Source organism: Felis catus, chromosome B4, assembly GCF_018350175.1.
Source record: "Felis catus isolate Fca126 chromosome B4, F.catus_Fca126_mat1.0, whole genome shotgun sequence".
NCBI classification, from domain to species: Eukaryota; Metazoa; Chordata; class Mammalia; order Carnivora; family Felidae; genus Felis; species Felis catus.
In genome coordinates, this window is record NC_058374.1 from 67,419,191 (window position 1) to 67,433,920 (window position 14,730).

General features: G+C 38.1%; 1 protein-coding gene across 1 annotated transcript in view; it reads right to left on the reverse strand.

Moving 5' to 3' along the window:
* Positions 1-14,730, reverse strand: part of SLC2A13 (solute carrier family 2 member 13) — a 385,620-nt gene that overhangs the window by 35,698 nt on the left and 335,192 nt on the right. The gene's annotated exons all lie outside the window — the stretch shown is intronic.

The following is a 14,730-nucleotide window of genomic DNA, read 5'->3' on the forward strand; positions in this document are numbered from 1 at the left end:
TACAGTTCACAAATAAGATGGCCATATATGTAGAAAATGCAATGAAACCAACAGTAACAGTTACTAGAAAAAGTGAATTTATAGTAAGGTTGCTTTTTTCAAAATCAATACATAAAAATTGACTGTGGGAGTGAAGATGGTGGAGAAGTAGGGTGATCTTAGGCTTTCCTCGTCCGTCTAACACAGCTGTATTGAGGTTAGGTTACTTGGAACACCCAGGAAATCGATCTGTGGAGTGGCAGAAGGATCTCCACAGTTGGAGGGAGACACGTTAGGTCTGAGGTGTGTGGAAGTGAACTGGGAGAGAGGAGTATGGTGGTGCAATGGAGAGGAGTGAACCCCCTTTCTGTGGAGAGACAAAAAGGAAAGAAAGAGAGGGGTGGAGAAAGTATGGTATCAAGTTCGTACAAAAGGAGAACCTCTCTGGACCACGGACTGGGGGGGCAAGAGGTACTGAGTGTTACCTCCCCCCCCCCCTTTTTTTTGTTTTGGAGCTCAAACTCTGAGGTTTGGGAAGTACATGACTTTCTCTGGAGCAGAGCTGTGGCACACACTCCTGCGGAGGAAGGAGCTGACCCTGGAGTGCATAACATGGTGTGGGGAACTCAGGGTGCATAGGGAGAGAACAGTTCCCTTCCTGGAGTACTTTTGGAAGAGGGTTTATTGTCTCCCCAAGGACAAAAGACCCTGCAGGTGCCAGCCAAAGGCCTTTCATCAGCAGGGGACAGAGGTGCAACCAGAGCGAATATAACCTTCGCTGCTTTTAGAGGTGCTACACCATAGATTCTGTGTACTGTGCAGGCATGGGGCTATTTCTCAGGGCCAGAGGACTTCACACGGTGTGGAGAGGCTCTACTCCAGAGGAGGGGAGCAGATCCATGCAGTGCCAAGTCCTTTAAGACTTTGGGTTTTGAATCCTAGCCGCCCGCCAGAGGAAAAATGCAGGAGAATTGTGGTGCAGCCCTCGCTATTCTGTGGCAGCTGTCTGAACAGCACGGGCGTGAGATTCTTGGTCCAGGGATGAGGGATTGGAATGGTGCCATTTTCCCTCCAACACCAACATGGTGGGACTTCAGAGAGCAGCACAGCGGCCCCCAGTGGACCTGCTTACACCAAACCCTGCCCCTCTGTGCCTGGCAATTGCTTATTTACTGGGGCAGGACTGACTCTGCCAACACAGCTGGCCTCTCCTCCAGACCAGCACAGCCAGCTCCCCCATGCACCAAGTACACTGAAAATCAAGCGCTTCAAAATGACACCTACAGTTTTTTCCCTGTTTCTTTCAGAATCAGGCTTTTTGGTTCTTTTCTTTTCCTTCCTTTTTCTTTTCTTCCTTTTTTTCCCTTGCTTTTTCTTTGAAATCAGCCTTATAGTCTTTGATTCTCTGTTTTGTTTTGTTCTCATTCCCTTTTTCTTTTTTGGGGCGCATGCTCACCCCCCACCCCTTTTTTTCTAGGGGTAGTTACTTCAACAAACAAATCAAAGCACACCAAGTTACAGATCGAAACATTCTACCAGCGTAAGCAAGAAGAGCTCTGCAAGGACTGACAAGAGAGAAAGAGAAGCCAAAACGCAGCAGCAGAGTGCACACAGCACACACCAGAAACACTGCCTGAAGTGGCAGACCCTGGACAGTGTATGACCCCTTTTTAATACAGTAGTACTCTCAGGTGCAGGAAAAACAACAAGCATTTAAAACACACAAAAGACAGAAACTGCCAAAATGACAAGATGGAGTAATTCTCTTCAAAAGAAAGGTCAAGAAGAAATCATAGCCAGGGACTTGCTCAAAACGGATGAAAGCAATTTATCTGCACAAGAACTTAGAACAACAGTCATAAGACTGCTAGCTGTGCTCGAAACAAGCATAGAAGACACCAGAGAAACACTTGTTACAGAGATCAAAGATCTAAAACCTAGTCAGGATGAAATAAAAAATGCTTTAACTGAAATACAAAACAAACTGGATACAGTGACAATGAGGACTGAAGAAGTAGAGGAGAGAATAGGTGAAACAGAAGATAAAATTATGGAAAATCATGAAGCTGAAAACAGGGAAAGGAAATTACTAGATCATGAGGGGACAGTTAGAGAACTAAGTGATTCCATGAAACTAAACAATATCCATATCATAGAAGTCCCAGAAGAAGAGCAGGAAGAAGAGGCAGAAGGTTTATTTGAACAAATTATAGCTGAGAACTTCCCTAACCTGGGGAAGGAAACAGGGATTCAAGGCCAAGAGGCACAGAAAACTCCTCCAAAGAAACAAACAAGCAAACAAACAAAACAGGTCAACACCATGATATATCATAGTGAAACTGGTAAAATACAAAGATAAAGAGAGAATTCTGAAAGCAGGTAGGGACAAAACGTCCTTAACCTATGTAGGTTAGGTTCTCAGATTAGATCCTTAATCTAAGGTAGACACATAAGGTTAGCAACAGACCTGTCCACTGAAACTTGGCAGGCCAGAATGGAATGGCATGAAATTTTCAATGTGCTGAATGGGAAAAATATGCAGCCAAGAATTCTTTATCCAGCATGGCTGTCATTCAGAATAGAGAGATAAAGAGTTTTTCAGACAAACAAAAACTAAAGGAGTTCATGAGCACTAAATCAGCCCTGCGAGAAATTTTAAGGGAGACTCTCTGAGTGGAAGGAAAAAAAAAAAAAAAGACAACCAAGGCAACAAAGATTACAAAGGACCAGAGAACATGACCAGAAACACCAATTCTACAGGTAACACAATGGCATTAAATTCATATCTTTCAATAATCACTCTGAATGTAAATGGACTAAATGCTTCAATCAAAAGACACAGGGTATCAGAAGGGATAAAAAACCAAAATCCAACTATATGCTACCTACAAGAGACTCATTTTAGACCTAAAGACACCTGCATATTGAAAGTGAGGGGATGGAGAACCATGTATCCATGCTAAAGGAGGTTAAAGGAAAACTGGAGTAGCCATACTTAGACAGACTAGATTTTAAAATAAAGACTGTCAGAAGAGATGAAGAAGGGCATTATATCATAATTAAGGGGTATATCCATCAAGAAGATCTAACAATTGTAAATATTTATGCCCCCATCTTGAATCACCCAAATATAGAAATCGATTAATCACAAGTATAAAGAAACTCATTGATAATAACACCATAACGGTAGGAAATTTTAATACTAAATTTATAGCAATGGACAGATCATCTACGCAGAAAATCAACAAGGAAACAATGGCTCTGAATGACACACTGGACCAGATGGAATTAACAGATACATTCAGAACATTTCATCCTACGGCAGCAGAATACACATTGTTCTTGAGTGCACAAGGAACATTCTCCAGAACAGATCACATGAGCCCTCACCAGGTACAGAAAAGATTGAGATAATTCCATGCATATTTTCAGAACACAATGCTATGAAACTTGAAATCAACCACAAGAAAATATTTGGAAAGTCCTCAAATACATGGAGGTTAAATAATATCCTACTAAAGAACCAATGGGTTAACCAGGAAATTAAAGAAGAAAGAAAAAAGCACATGGAAGTGAATGAAAATGAAAACATGGTAGTCCAAAACCTCTGGGATGCAGCAAAGGCGGTCCTAAGAGGAAAATACATTGCAATTCAGGCCAATCTCAAGAAGTAAAAAAGGTCCCAAATATACAACCTAACCTTGTATACACCTAAAGGAGCTTAGAAAAGAGAAAATAAAGCCTAAAACCAGCAGAAGGGAAATAATAAAGATTAGAGCAGAAATAAATGATACAGAAACAAACAAATAAACACAAAAACAGAATAGAAACTAAATGCTGGTTCTTTGAAAGAATCAACGATAAACCCCTAGCCAGACTTATTAAAAAGAAAAGAGAGAGGACCCAAATAGATAAAATTATGAATGACAAGAGAAGAGATCACAACCAATACCACAGAAATACAAGCAATTATAAGAGAATACTATGAAAAATTGTATGCCAATAACCCAGGCAATCTGGAAAAAATGGACAAATTCCTAGAAACTCACACACTACTACCAAAACTGAAACAAGAAGAAATATAAAATTTGAACAGGCTCATTACCAGCAAAGAAATAGAATCAGTTATCAAAAATCTCCCAACAAACAAGAATCCTGGGCCAGATAGCTTCCCCAAGGAATTCTACCGGACATTTAAAGAAGAGTTAATACCTGTTCTTCTCAAACTGTTCCAATAAACAGAAATGGAAGGAAAGCCTCCAAACTCATTCTATGAAGCTAGTATTACCTTGATTCCAAAACAAGACAAAGACCCCACTAAAAAAGGAGAACTACAGACCAATATTCCTGATGGACCTGGATGTACAAACTCTTAACAAGATATTAAGAAATTTAATTGAACAGTGCATGAAGAGAATTATTCACCATGATCAAGTGGCATTTATTCCTGGGCTGCAGGGCTGGTTCAATATTCACAAATCAATCAACATGATACACCACGTTAATAAACCAAAGGGTAAGAACCATATGATCCTGTCAATCGATGCAGAAAAACCATTTGACAGAATACAGCATCCTTTCTTGATAAAAACCCTCAAGAAAGTAGGGACAGAAGGAACATACCTCAACATCATAAAGGCCATATATGAAAGATCCACAGCTAATATCTTCCTCAATGGGGAAAAACTGAGAGCTTTCCCCCTAACGTCAGGAACACAACAGGGATGTCCACTCTCACCACTGTTGTTCCTCATAGTACTGGAAGTCCTAGCTTCAGCAATCAGACAACAAAAAGAAATGAAAGGCATTTAATTGGTAAAAAAGAAGTCAAACTTACACTCTTCACAGATGATATGATACTCTACATGGAAAACCTGAAAGACTCCACCAAAATCTGCTAGAACTGATACATGAATTCAGCAAAATTGCAGGATATAAAATTAATGTGAAGAAATCTGTTGCATTTCTATATACCAATAATGAAGCAACATAAAGAGAAATCAAGGAATCGATCCTAATTACAACTGCACCAAAACCCATAAGATACCTAGGAATAAATCTAACCAAAGAGGTAAAAGATCTATACACTGCAAACTATAGAAAGCTTATGAAAGAATATGAAGAAAACACAAAGAAATGGAAAAAAAAACATTCAATGCTCATCGATTAGAAGAACAAATATTGTCAACAAGTCTATACTACTCAAAGCAATCTACACATGCAGTGTAATCGTTATCAAAATAACACCAACATTCTTCACAGAACTAGAACAAACAATCCTAAAATTTGTATGGAATCAGAAAAGACCTCAAATAGCCAAGGTAATTTTGAAAAAGAAAACCAAAGCTTGAGGCATCATAACTCCGGACTTCGAGCTGTATAACAAAGCTGTAATCATCAACACAGTAGGGTACTGGCACAAAAACAAACAATGGAACAGATCAATGGAACAGAGCAGAGAACACAGAAGTGGACCCACAAATATACAGCCAACTAACCTTTGACAAAGTGGGAAAGAGTATACAGTGGAAAAAAGACAGTCTCTTTAGCAAATGGTGCTGGGAAAACTGCACAGTCACATGAAGAAGAATGAAACTGGACCACTTTCTTACACCATCCACAAAAATAAATTCAAAGTGGATGAAAGACATAAATGTGAGACACAAAACCATCAAAATCCTACAGGAGAAAACAGGCAGCAACCTCTTCAACCTCAGCTGCAGAGACTTCTTATTAGACTTGTCTCTATAGGCAAGGGAAATAAAAGCAAAAATAAACTATTGGGACCTCATCAAGATAAAGAACTTCTTCACAATGAGGGAAACAGTCAACAAAACCAAAAGCAACTGATGGAATGGGAGAAGGTATCTGGCAAATGACATATTGGATAAAGGGTTAGTATCCAAAATTTATAAACAACTTACCAAACTTAACACCCAAAAAACAAATAATCCAGTGAAGAAATGAACAGAAGACAAGAACAGATACTTTTCCAAAGAAGACATCCAGATGGCTAACAGACACATGAAAAGATGCTCAACATCACTCATCAGGGAAATACAAATCACAACCACAATGAGATACCACCTCACACCAGTAAGAGGGGCTAAAATTAACAACTCAGGAAACAACAGATGCTGGCGAGGATGTGGAGAAATGGGAACCCTTTTGCACCATGGGTGATAATGCAAACTGGTTCAGCCACTCTGGAAAACAGTACGGAGGTTCCTCAAAAAATTAAAAATAGAGCTATCCTATGACCCAGGAATTGCATTCCTAGGTGTTTCTCCAAAGGATACAAAAATGCTAAGGGGCACATGCATGCCAACGTTTATACCTGCACTATCGACAATAGCCAAATTATGGAAAGAACCCAAATACACACACACACACACACACACACACACACACACACACACACACACCCCTAAACCGTGGAATATTACTCTGTGCTCAAAAAGAATGAAATCTTGCCATTTGCAGTGGATGGAACTAGAGTGTATTATGCTAGGCAAAGTAAGCCAGGCAGAGAATGACAAATACTGTGTGATTTCACTTATATGTGGAATTTAAGAAACAAAACAGATGAACACAGGGTATGGGAAGGAAAAATACGATGAAAACAGATGGAGACAAATATAAGAGACTCTGAAATATAGAGAACAAATGAAAGGTTGCTGAGAGGAGGTGTGTGTAGGGGGGAGTAGGCTAAATAGGTGATGGGCATTAAGGAGGGCACTTGTTGGGATGACTGCTGGGTATTGTATATAAGTGATAAGTCACTGGCTTCTACTCCTAAAACCAATACTACACTGTATATTAACTAACTTGAATTTAAATAAATTTTGTACTCTAAAAACGACTTACTGCATCTTACATTCTAAAACAAGCCATGAGAAATTAAGAAATAGTCTATTAACAACAGCATCAAAATAGGAAATATCACAAATGTGATGGAAGATACACACGATATGTAACCTAAAAACTAGAAAATACTGCAGAAAATAAAACTAAATCAATGCAGATACACCTTGTTTACGGGTTTATTGTTAAAAATAATCAATTTTCCCCCCAAACTGATCTATACAGTCAACACAACCCAATCAAAATCCCAGCAGGCATTTTTTTTTTGGTAATTGACAAATGGATTTTAAAATTCATATGGAATTGCAGGGGAGCTGAAGAGCCCAGGCAACTTTGCCTCCATTGTAGCCTCCAGAGCAAGGGTTCTTGTACAGATGACTGCTCCATGCCTCAGAACCCCTCTTATGTAAAGCCAACCAAAATATCCTCCGTTTTATTTCAGATATTCCTGAAAGAAATCCTGTCTTCACTCAGAACATTCCTCCAAAGGTTGTTCATTCACCTACTTTCCTTCTTGGGAGGAATCCCTCTCATTACAAGTATAATTTGTAGGGTCTTTCAGGTGAGCTGCAACATACTTTGAAAACAAATGTTCCCAGAACATGATCTCAGGGCAGAAGCAAAAGAAAAATTTAACCCCGAAAACGGACCCCCATTCTTGTGATTTTCCCCTTATCTCCAACAGATCTGTTACAGTTGGCAGACGCTGGATTCGGTGTGCCTTGTTCCAGGAGAAGGTGCTGTGGAGGATGATAAACTTTTTCTGTTCTGAATTAACACCAACTCCCCTGTTCTCTGGTACTGAGAAACTAACCCAGTCACTCTAAATGCCCCATTTGAGCCAACAATTCCTAGAACAGGATGTAATGGCCTGGAAGAGCCAAACTGCAAGGAAAACAACTTTCTACAAGACTGCAACAACCTGCCTGACCAACACCCGCCAACCCTGCTGCTGGCACTCAGCAGCTTTTGTCTCCTTTCTCCATAAAACCTCCTTCATGTTCAGAGTAACCTCTCCTTTGGTGTTCTCCCTATTGCGACTGCTTGAATAAAGTCTTTCTGTTGCATTTGGAGGCTTGGAGAATTTCTGAGAAACTGACAGACTTTTACTCTCATTCCGGAGGGAGATTTTCACTGGGCATTGAATTATAAGTTGATGTGTATATTCTTTCAGCACATTGAAGATAGAACTCAATTCTCTTCCAGATTCTGTTGAGAAATAAGCGGTCAGTCTAACTGCTCTTGCCTTGAAGATGATTTCTTTTCCCACCCTCTTCAGCTGCTTTTAAGATGTCCACCCTCTCTTTGTTGTTCAGCAATTTCACATTAATATGTTTAGTGTGGATATGGTCTTACTTCTACTGCTTAGGATGCTTTGGGCTTCTTAAAATTGTGCATTCAAATATTCTGGAATAATCTCAGCGTAGTTTTAAATACTGCCTCTTCCCCATTTCCTCTATTTTCTCCTTCTAAAAATCTGATGTGAAGTATGTCCATCACACTTCTTATCCCAACCCCCTCTTCTATCTTGATTGCTTTCTCATAGTTTTCATCTTTATGTTTCCTTAGGCTTCATTCAGGATAACATTTTCCTATCTGTCTTCCAGTACATTGATTCTACTATGTCAATTCTGCTGGTAAATCTATATAGCCAAATTTTAAACTAATTTATCACATGTTTCTTTTCTAGAATAGTTATTTCTCCAATCTTCCCATTCTTTGGTCATATTTTCAAGATTCTCTTTTATTTTTAAAACATATTAATTGTGGTTATTTTAGATGTGATGAACAAATCTAATACCTGAAATCTCCACAGGGCCATCACTGCTGTCTTATGTGTTAACGATTTCCATTCATGGTGCCTGATACCCTTGTGTATTTTGTGATTCGGACTGTGAACTGCTTGTTTTCCTTGCAGTTTTATCTGCAGAATGGTTTGAGGCTTTGACAGAGGCTGGATATTTCCAGAGGATTTACATGTGCTTCTGCTAGACACCTGGAGGGTTTTACAGACACAGGGAGCATGAATTTGGGCTGACACACACACAAGGGCTGACTTCGTGTTTTAAATTCTTGGGGGAGAGTGGTTTCCCCTCTATCCATGCCAGGGTTGAGAAAGGAAAATTTCCTATGTGTCCCTTCTTCACTGGAACATTTTTCTTTCTTTTATAATAGCTTTACTGAGATATAATTCACATGCCATAAAATTTTAGAAGATTTTCATCACCCCCAAACAAACCCCATCCCCGTTAACAATCATTTCCCCATCCTTCCTCTTCTTAGCCCCTGACAACCACTAATCTACTTTCAGTCTCTATGGATTTGCCTATTCTGGACATTTCATATAAATGCAATCTTATAATAGGTGGCCTTTTATAAGTGGCCTGTTTTAATTAACATAATGTTTTCAAGGTTATTCATGGCAACTTTCATATTTCATTCACTCTCATAATGCCAGGTGTAGCCCTTGACTTTTTAACTTTACATGACTGGGGCCACTGAAATGTGAGCAGAGATAAGGCATAGGACTTCTAGTGTTTTTTGTTTTTTTTTGTTTTTTTTTTTTGTTTTTTTTAAGAAAGGTTTCTTGCCCACTTTCTCCTCTTTCTCACTCCCATGGACTGGCACAAGGTCTTGGCTAAAACTCTGTAGAACGTATAATTCTTCAAATAGAGATCTAGGTCCCTGCCCATTTTGTGGTGCACTGACACAAGGGTTAGTATCTCTGAAATACTGAAATATGCTGAAATAAACATCTTTGTTTAAACAGGTCTTATGATAGCAGTTTAGCCTGTATGCTAACATAATTAGAATACAGCATCATTTATTTTATCATTTGCCTACTGGATTTTATTCCAATGTTTTTAATAGTCATAATGTTGCCACAAACATATCTATTTTTGGCTTCCTCTCCAAATTTTCCTTATAACACATTTTTAGAAGTGCAGTTGCTAATTACAGGGTGTGGATATTATGAAGCCTCTTGATACATATTGGCAAATTTCCACTTAGAAAAATGCTTTACTCTTGACATCAGTGAAGAGTGCTTTTTGCTCAGTTTCAAAACTTAAAAAACAACCTAAAAAGTGCGTTTTTGATAACTTGCCTACAGTAAATAATAGTAAGTAATCAATAGCGAAACTGTTGATCTTATTGTTTGTATAAGATCTGATGCTAAGAAAACAACACATCTCTCTTCAAGTGATTTAAAGTAAGCATGCAAGCATCCCTTTGCCCTTCACCTGGGAAACAATAGTAAAAATTGTATTATGTTTGCAACATAATTATCCTTAAGTACATTAAAAAATGCTAACATTTTCAGCATATATTTAACTTATTTTGGATTTCTGACTTGCATTTCCTGAGCTATAATTATGTTATTTTCCCATTTCAGCTTAGTATTTTCTCATTTGTATTGCAGTTCTATTTTCTGTTTTCACAAACATCAGCAATATGTGAAAAATATGTAAGTGGAGATTTAACATACAAAGAGGAGCTAATCCAGTAACTCATCTCTTGTAAAGTTCCTAAATATTTCAATTAGTCTCACATAAATGATGAGGAAGGACAACTGCGTCCCTAAGTTTTGTTGTCTCAAATTGGTAGCTTTTATTCTGTGAAAATGATAAATAAACCTCAGATAATCTAATCATAGTCCAAGACACATGTGTACTTTAAAACAAAAAGAAAAGTTAACAGATACATGTTATATGCCAGTTATGGTAAACACAGACATACACAGACACATGATGAAAACCTGTCATGACTCAATTCATATACCCCAACCATTTGAATATAAAAGCTATTGTTTTGATTCAATCTACTTCAAATATGATTTTTATTCAGGGCTGTGGGAGTCAGGATGCAAGATGTCCCCCAGTGATCCCATCTCCTAGTATTCAGGCCCTTGTGTAGCTCCCACTGGATAGGGTTAACCTGTGTAACTATTATTGTGGAAAGATGGAGTATGACCTCCAAAGCCAGTTAATGCAAGATATTATGACTTCTGCCTGCTTCTCTCTTGGAACACCTGCTCTGGGGAAAGCCAACTGCCATCTCATGAGGACTACCAAGCAGCGTGTTGGAGAGCTTCATGTGAAGAGAAATTAAGGCCTGACAATAACTAGCATTAGCTTGCCAGGCACATTAGGGGAATCACCTTGGAAGCAGATCCTCCAGCTCCAGTCAAGCCTTCAGATGATAATGATCTATGAATGAACCTGAGACAGAAACTCTCAGCTAAGCTATTTTTAGATTCGTGACCCATAGAAAACTATATAGCATGATAAATGTTTATTGTTTGAAGCTGCTGAGTTTTTGGGACTATTTGTTACAAAGCAATAGCTTTGTATTAGTAAAATACAGGGGCTTTCAAATATTAAATGAAGATCAATTAACTTGAATAAGAATCTGAAAGCAAGAGAATAAACCTTACTAGAAAATTAAAATCTATATTCCCAAGTAACTTTTAACTCATCAAAAACATACACCACACCTTTCACATGTAAGAAGAGCCCTTTAACTTTTTCTAACTGTAAAGCCGGTGCTTCTCTCCTGAAGAGGCCTTAAAGCCTCACGTTTCAGCCTCCTTAACAAGGCATGTACATACACCTCCCAGGATTCCTCCAGGCTTGTGCTAAGGTAAAGGGGAGACTATTGGGACACATCACCTCCATTCCAGGCTTTCCTAAGCTTTCAGGACACTTCTCATGATACCTTTGTCTAATCGTAAAAATCTCTCACACTCCTTTAAGTACTAAATAAGGCTCAAAATATAATGGTCCCCCAAAGAAGTCAGGTAATGAAATAAAGGTACCACCTGCCTTCAAACTACATGCAATCCTACAACCCTTACCTGCTATTCTCATTTGAGGAAAGGTAGAACTACCTGGCAAGTCATGTTCTTTAATTTTGAACATTACCACGTTCACGGTACACTTTTATAGGAACCTACTCAGACTAATCTCCAAAACAACATCAAAAAGAAGCCTCATTTGCACCGCCATTGGCAGAGTAAACCAAATAAAGGAAACATGTATGACAGCTCAAAAAAAAAAAATCTGAGGTTAGCTAGCAGCTGGGTCAAAAAGGTTGGAAAAATCAAAGTTACAAATTGGTCTGTTCAACTAGAGAAATTTAAAAGGTGAAGAACACATGTGATTGAAATGCAGCAATTGAGTGCTTCTTATAGTAAGGACTATTAACAAAAACATGCTTAGAGACAAAAAGGAATAATACCTTCACATTACTCAAGTCTGACAACAGAGGAGGGTTGGTTAGACCATGAGTTCACACTGACTCAGAAAGAAACTTGGTAGAACTTTCAGCTCATTGGTTGAGAGAGAATCAAATTTATATCAGCATAATTCATAACCTGTCAGAATTCTCAGAATAAGAACTCCTGATCTGCAGTGGAGCAGTTGATATGTACAAAATATATGATGAAGACTGATGCCCAGCTTTTTCTGCAGTTCCATGGAAAACCAATCTTGGCTGGAAAAGCTTGTATACGATATTTGACGTGTTATTTCTTCAGCCTATTACGATCTTAGTACATGAGAAAATCAGGGCAACTCTAAGCCTGCCACTGAGCTTTTCAAACCAGTCTCACATCTTCAAATTCTTGGGATTTCTGCAGAAAAGTAATTAGTACTGACATGCTTTGGATGAAAACTGTAAACAGAAGAAAAATTTGTGCCTAAAATCTCTTCTGAGAATGCTATAAATAGGAATGCCAATTTATGTTGAGTAAGATTTGACAGGGCTATTTCCAAGAGGGGGCTTGGAAGAACTGGGGCTGCTGAGGGTAGCAGAGTCCTACATAACCTGAAGCCCCCCCACCCTGCACCCCGCAGATGATGGCAGTCCAGTTGAGAGGGCTGACTTTTTGCCCAGGCTACTTCCACTTGGCACAAAAGTACAATTCAAAAGTGGTCATATTCCATTTTAAGATTATTTAAAAAGCGGAGTAATTGCATAAAAAGATTACCAAAGTAGGAAATTTCATCAAGGGTACTCATGCTTAAAAAAACAAGATTTCATTTGGTGTCAGCAATTTTCTTGTTCTAGCCCAGCTATTATTAATAGGTTTTTGTGAGTTTTAGTGAATCATTTAAAATGCTTGGGATTCAGTTTCCTCATCTGTATCATGAAAGGACTGGACTAAATCTAATATTTACTAGTTTGTGCAAAATCAGTATTGTGTTGAGGAAGCTTTTCAGGCTGCTTGGAGACCCACTACGAAAGAAGATGGTAATCAACTAGGTCAAGGCATGGTAGAGGAATGGAAGCAGAAGTGCATAGTTGTTATCCTTGGACTCGATCATCTTTAAGGGCACTTACACACTATAACATCCTATCATTTACATTGAACATAACTAACCAGAAAACCCCTTGACGGGGTAATTCAACAAAGCTACACATTTATAGGAAATATAAAGAGCTAGTAATGAAGAGAAAGAAAATTCTTTATTGTGAAAGGCTGTTAATTTGAGTAGGTAACAATGGCTTTATCAAAGCAATTGATGTTCAATTAAAAAATGAGGTACATTTAATGGTAGGCACTAAGTTGCATAGATAAAACTCCTAGATCATGATGAAAACATGGCTTTGCATTTCATAGGCCTCAAGCAATACTGAACTGTCACAGGTATAATATCAAGTTCTTCATTAAAACTCCTTCTACTTTGTCTGTCACATCATTGTAAAATTCTAAACAGAGGAGCACTTAAAAAGCCGTTATAGGCTTTACAACCTAAATTTGAAAAGAAAATGCAGTAAGAAATACAGCTGGCAATTGCCACATTTTTAATCAGTAGTATTGCCGCTGTTGCTGGGGAGATCATTAACCTAATTCTCAAGTGCTATGAATCAACAAAAACTTAAGTTTAACATGTACATTAAGTAAACAACAAATTACAAACAATTTAAATCATGTTAATTTAGAAGAATTATAAATTCATTAAAAATATCTTAAAATACCTTCTGATGAAGTTATAAAATAATATGAGGCACCACAGAAATTAACAAATTCAAATGCATTATGTCTTATTAGGTTTAGCACTAAGTTATCTGATCATAGTGGATTGATTATCCTTGGATCAAGGGTATGGGGAAATCTAACCACAAGAGAATATATTCATGATAAATTTCAGTATCACTGACATTTTCAAGGTAGTAAAACCTGCTTAAGTTCCTAAGTAAAGCTCAGAGGGACATGGAAAATTCGTATGTTTTGGTATAAACTCTGGTTGAAACAACATACATTCTGTGTGTGTGTGTGTGCGCGTGCCTGCTGTGAATACATGTGCGTATATATATACATGTGTATATACAATACGTTTATATCTCCTGTGAATATATATCCATAGCCCAAATATCATATCGGATTGAGATTTTTCATTGTATACTGAATAATCTACAAATGTCCAATTAGAGGAAAAAAAACATAAAAATATGTCCTAGGACAGTAAAACCCACTAGAAGATGTCCTTGGAGTTATGTAAGGTAATGACATTTGAAAATAAACCTCACTCTAGGAATTTTCCATGAGCCCCCTGGGATACTAAAAAGACAGAAATTTCTAAATTTATTTGTAGTGATGTTCAGAAGAGAAGAGTAAGGTACGGCCACCCCTGGACCCTCATCTAAAGCACAGGGCACAGGGCAGCCACATTAGGTGCCCTTTTAAGGGACCAGCCTGCAGGTTAGTGACAACCTTGCATTACCTAACAGAAGCAAATGCAAAAACTCTCTGGAAGGACAAGCTCTTAACTCAGGCTATACAGGACTGCCGCAAAACAAAAAAAAAACAAAAAAAAAACAAAAAAAAACAAAACAAACAAACAAACAAAAAAAAAAACACATGCTGAAAATGAACCCATTACA